Genomic DNA, 6,034 nt, shown 5'->3' with positions numbered 1-6,034 from the left:
GATCAGCGCAGCGGCGGCTTCTGCGCAGGCGCCGGAACGAGTGGCGGGGTTTGTTTTGTTTGTTTCTTGCCTTTAGTCGTGTCCAGCTCTGTGCGACCCCATAGGCGGTAGCCCACCAGGCTCCCCCGTCCCTGGGATTCTCCAGGCAAGAACACTGGAGTGGGTTGCCATTTCCTTCTCCAATGCATGAAAGTGAAAAGTAAAAGTGAAGTCGCTCAGTTGTGTCCGACTCTTCGCGACCCCATGGACTGCAGCCTACTAGGCTCCTCCGTCCATGGGATTTCCAGGCAAGAGTACTGGAGTGGGGTGCCATTGCCTTCTCCGAGTGGCCGGTTGACGCCCCTTGATTTTACGTTTTTCCCAACCCCGCAACTTGGGGGTGTTGTTCAACGGCTAGGTCGTGTCTGACACCTTGTGACCCCATGGACTGCAGCACGCCAGGCTTCCATGTCCTCTCTTTCCCTCTCGGAGTTTGCTCAAACTCATGTCCATCGAGTGGTGATGCCATCTAACCCTGTCATCCTCTGTCATCCCCTTCTCCTCCCGCCTTCAATCTTTCCCAGCAGCAAGGTCTTTTCCAGTGAGTCAGCTCTTCGCATCAGATGGCCAAAGTATTGGAGCTTCAGCTTCAGCATCAGTCCTTCCAATGAATATTCAGGGTTGATTCCCATTAGGATTGACTGGTTTGATCTCCTTCCAGTCCAAGGGACTTTTAAGAGTCTCCTCCAGAATCACAATTGGAAAACATCCATTTTTTGGCACTCAGCCTTCTTTATTGACCAAGTGTCACATCCTTACAGAACTACTGGAAGTTCAGGGGCGCGGGATGGGCGGACACTGGGGTGGGGCAGGGAGAGGTGAAGTTAAACCCCATTCCTTGCTTTCCACTCCATTGCACAGATTGGAAAACTGAACCTTATAGCCCTTTAGGCCTTGGCCAAGATGCATGGTATATGAGGCATCCAGGGGTCTTTAATGCCTCCTCCAGACCAACAACTGCAGTTCTATTAATAAATTAATTAGAAATAATAAAAGTTCTGGGGCTTCCCAGGTGATTCAGTAGTAAAGAATCTGCCAGGCAATGCAGGAGATGTGGGTTCGATCCCTGGGTTGGGAAGATCCCCCGGAGGAGGAAATGGCAACCCACTCCAGAATCCTTGCCTGGGAAATCCTACGGACAGAGGAGCCTGGCGAGCTACAATCCGTGGGGTCCCAAAGAGTCACACGCAACTGAGCACACACACCTAGTACATAAAGCTCCTGAGAGCCAGACAGAAAAGGCGTATTTGAGAAACTCGCAGTATGTGGAACCTTCTAGAATATCACTGCGTGAGCTTAAGCTTGAAATAAGATGGGGATCCAACCCAAGCATGTACAATGTGCTCAGGAAAATCTGTGAATCTTCAAATGCAAAACAAGATGGCAGTGAGACATCACTTTGTAACTGAGTGGCTGTATCGCAAAGCAGTGTGTTGGTGAGGATGGGAACTGGGAATGTAAAGTGATGCAGCCGCTGTGGAAACCAGCACGGAGTGCCTCGAAAATTAAAAATAGAGCTGCAGTGGGGCTCACTGATTCTGCTTCTAGGTTTTATCTGAAGAAAAGACTAACTGAAAAAGGCATCTGCATCCACTTACCTAGTGCAGCATCTCCTACAAGAGGCAAGACATGGAAGCAGCCTAGAGTATCCAGGAATGGATGAATGGATTAAAAAAAAACACAACAGTGGCCAAAAAAAGGGGGGGAATGCTCATTATATTCACCGTGGGCCTTGGGGACCCTGACTGCTTTGACACCCCTACATCTGGGGAGCCCTGGATCTCAAGGCTGTACTGCAGTGGGGCTGAGGGAGGTAAGACAGGATGGTCTGGCAGATGAGCCCCACTTGGGCCTCTAATGCCTCGTCCGTGCTGATGGAGACCAAACTCTCCCGACCCAGGCGGGCGCCGCCGCACAGCCAGACCTACTGCACCCCTGACGGTGGACGCGGGGATGCCCGAGCTTCGGACGGTCGGCTGCTCTCCAGATATCCTAGCGGTAGGACTGCAAGGGGATGCAACCAGTCCATCCTAAATGAGATCAGTCCTGGGTGTTCACTGGAAGGACTGCTGTTGAAGCTGAAACTCCAATACTATGGCCACCTGATGCGAAGAGCTGACTCATTTGAAAAGACCCTGATCCTGGGAGGGATTGGGGGTAGGCGGAGAAGGGGACGACAGAGGGTGAGATGGTTGGAAGGCATCACTGACTCAATGGACATGGGTTTGGGTGGACTCCAGGAGTTGGTGATGGACAGAGTCAGACACAACTGAGCGACTTCACTTTCTCTTTTCACTTTCATGCATTGGAGAAGGAAATGGCAACCCACTCCAGTATTCTTGCCTTGAGAACAAGAACAGCCTGGTGGGCTGCCGTCTATGGGGTCGCACAGAGTCGGACACAACTGAAGCAACTTAGCAGCAGCAGCAAGGCTGTATATTGTCACCCTGCTTATTTAACATATGCAGAGTACATCATGAGAAACGCTGCGCTGGATAAAGCACAAGCTGGAATCAAGGTTGCTGGGAGAAATATCAATAACCTCAGATATGCAGATGACACCACCGTTATCAAAGAAAGTGAAGAGGAACTGAACAGCCTCTTGATGGAAGTGGAAGAGGAGAGTGAAAAAGAAGTCATAATGGCCATCATCAAATTGGTACAATGTGGTGGGGGGAGAAAAAAATGAACTCTCCTTCACTCTTTTTGGGAGTGAAGGATGGGTGGATGAATGGATAAGACTTAGAATGGTAGGAACATCTCCTTAAAAAAAAAAAAATTTCAATGAGGGGCACTTCCTGATAGTCCAAAGCTAAGACTCCATGCTCCCAATGCAGGCGGTCCAGGTTCAATTGATCCCTGGTCAGGGAAATGGATGCCACACACCACAACTAAGCAACTAAGAGTCTGCATTCTGCAAAGAAAGACCCTGGGTATGGAACTAAGACCCAGGGCAGCCAAGCAAGAAATAAATATGTATTTTTACAAAATGCCACAAAAAGTTGAGCCGGTGATCAAACTCCTGGACATAAATGCAAAAGAAAGAAAACCTGACGTTTGAAAGGAAACATACAAACAACATTCATCATAGTTTATGGCATGACAGCCAAGAAGAGGAATCAAGGAAGTGTCCAGAGAGAGATGGACGTGTCAGGATGTGGGACATACATCTGCTGAACTCTGACTCAGACCAAAAAAAAAAAAAAAAAAAAGAATGAAAAACTGCCTTTTGCAACAACGTGGATGGACCTAGAGTTAATCATACTAGGTGAAGGGTGTCAGGCATAGAACAAAGAGCAGCCTATGATTTCATGAGATGGTGTCGACATACTAATACAAACATAGCCATTTACAACGCGGAAACCTATTCCAGGAATCAGACAATGAACTGATGCTTAAAGAAGCAAAAAGCTAAGTGGAGAGATATATTAGGAGTACAGGAGTAATATATCAATTCTAATACATATAAATACTCAAGGAGGACCTAATCAACAAGGGAACACTACTCAAAATAATCTAAAAACCAACAATTAAAAACAAAGAATACTTCTATATAAATGTATAATAGAAACAGGATGCTAAACACTCAAAGAAACACAACATACGAAATCAACTTCATTCCAGTATAAACAAAACACCTGAAATTGAAAGAAGAAGAAGAAAAAAGATAATGCCAAGGCTCTGCACCTGAAGTCTCGGTGACAGGGGCTTGTGTAACGTCCCCGAAGCCTGAGCAGCCTGGGGCCCCCGAGGCTGGACTCTGGGCCAGCTGAGAGAGCTGGGGAGGGCGTGTCTCTCCCCTGAGACCTGGAGTGTCTGGTCCCATGTGGATGGGACCACGATCTCCCGATCCAGGCGCACCCTCTACATCCAAGGACCGGTGCGCGCTCTGGGCTGGAAGAGCTTGCAAGAGTCCCCTGCTGCGCAACTCACGCTGGTGGGATTCCCGGCTGCAGCCTCCTCGCAGGGAGCCGTCCCCCGACCTAGGATCCACAGCGTTCTCAGTGGAGCAGTCTGTCAGGGCGTGGCATCCGTCGGGGGTGGGAAGCGTCCCGGGAAACAGCAAGGAGGACAAGCCCTCGACTGTTTCTTCTTGCCCTGTCCACCCTCTTCTCCCACCCAGGAAAGCCACTTTCTTCTCTCAAGGCTCTGCTTGCCGCCCACCCAGACCCCAAAATGGAAACGTGCTGCCGCCTTGTGGACACGTCCTGTAACAACACCTTGAAAACCACCGCTTCTGGGCACTGGGTACTCACAAGAGCTGGGGCCCTAGAAATGACACCCCACCTCCAGAAACGTCCTAGGGTTGGTTATCAGAAACAGTTCAAAAAAGAAGCCCCATTCAAGATGCAAATTTCAAGAGGTGAGTGGTAGGCAGGGAGAATGAGTTCCTGCGGTAGTGATTTTGCTTAAGCACAAGAGAAGCAATCATTAGGGAGAGGCGGATGGAAATCTCAACCGGATACCACTGCACAGCCATCAGAGAGATCAGGAAACACGGGGACAGAGAGTCAAAGCGGGATAGGGCCCGGGGGAAAGGGACCATCCGACGGTCGTTTGGGGAAGGGAGAAGTGCAGGAACCACGGTGGCAAAGGTTAGAAGGTCGCACCCTCAGAGAAAGTAAATGCAAATACAGAGAGATCTCTGCCACTGGGCCCCGCAATCCCACTCCTGAAACTACATGCAAAGAAAAACCCTGATTCCCAAACAACGGGCGAAACCAATGTTCACTACAGAATAATCCGCAAACACCAAGACTGGCAGGCAACAAACATGTCCGTGGACAGACGGATGCGTCACAAGACGTGGCACCCAGATGCAATGGACTCTCACTCAGCCAGAAACAGAAATGAATGAAATGCTGCCTTTTGCAACCACACAGATGAGCCTGGCGCTGATCATACTTAGTGGAGGACCTCAGTCACAGAACGACAAATAGCCTGTGATGTCACTTAGACAGGCAGTGGAAAATGGACAGAAATGGACCTCTTGACCTAAGAGAAAGCAATGCCAGGACCCAGGGGAAACAAAAAAAACTAACTGATGGTTACCAATGGAAAAAGGTAGGGGGCGAGGGATGAATTAGGAGTCTGGGATTGACAAATCCCCACTAGCACGCCGGGAGTAGTCACGAGGACCAACTGTTCAGCATCAGGGACTCTGCTCAGCCCTCTCTAACAACCTGTATGGAAAAAGAAGCCTGAAATGAAATACATGGATAACAGTTAGGGTTATCCTAACACCCAAAAGAAGCACAACATTGAAAATGAACTCAATTCCAATTGAAAAAAACTATGTAAACTTTAAAGGAAGAGGGCACACACACACACACACACACACACACACACACACACACACACACAACGCCACGGCTCTTCCCCTGAGCCCTCGGCGACCTGGGCTTGTGTCATAGCCCTGGAGCCTGACCAGCCTTGAGCCCCGAGGCCTGGGAGACAGCAGAAGTTCCCAGAGACCTAGAAAATGCCCGGGGAGGCAATTAAAACCAATTCAAAACACAGGCACCTTTCAGAGAGCAAATGTCAAAGGTGATTTTTTGCACCCACTGTGTGTTTTAATTTTTTGCACAAAAACCACGGCTCTCCCTTATCAATTATTATGAGAGGGAAATCAGATCACCGCCAGGCATCACCTCACCCCAGTTAGAAAGCAGATCAATCAAGGTTGACAGAGAATACATTCCGGGGAGGGCACGGAGGAGAGGGAGCCCTCCTTTGCTGTTTTTGGGAAGGTCAATTGCTAAGAGCCAGGATGGAGAACGGAAAGAAGGGCCCCTTCAAAAATAAAAATTCACCTACCATTTAAGCCTGTGCTCACACTCCTGGGTACCATGTGAAAAAAATAAAAATTCAAAACAAACAAGTAAAACCAAGCTTCATTCGCAAAGACACACTCACCCAGCCTGCATGCAGCATCATTGACAAGCGGAGGCCTGGGAACAACAAAAAATGCCCATCAGTGACGGATGCCTCGAGA

At 49.0% G+C, this 6,034-nt stretch overlaps 1 pseudogene; it reads right to left on the bottom strand.

Moving 5' to 3' along the window:
- Positions 1 to 6,034, bottom strand: part of LOC114109355 (phosphatidate cytidylyltransferase, mitochondrial-like) — a 40,231-nt pseudogene that overhangs the window by 546 nt on the left and 33,651 nt on the right.

The sequence above is a fragment of the Ovis aries genome, chromosome 19 (assembly GCF_016772045.2).
Source record: "Ovis aries strain OAR_USU_Benz2616 breed Rambouillet chromosome 19, ARS-UI_Ramb_v3.0, whole genome shotgun sequence".
Lineage (NCBI taxonomy): Eukaryota > Metazoa > Chordata > Mammalia > Artiodactyla > Bovidae > Ovis > Ovis aries.
The sequence above is the reverse complement of the archived record's forward strand: the minus strand, read 5'-3'. Positions and strand labels throughout refer to the sequence as shown.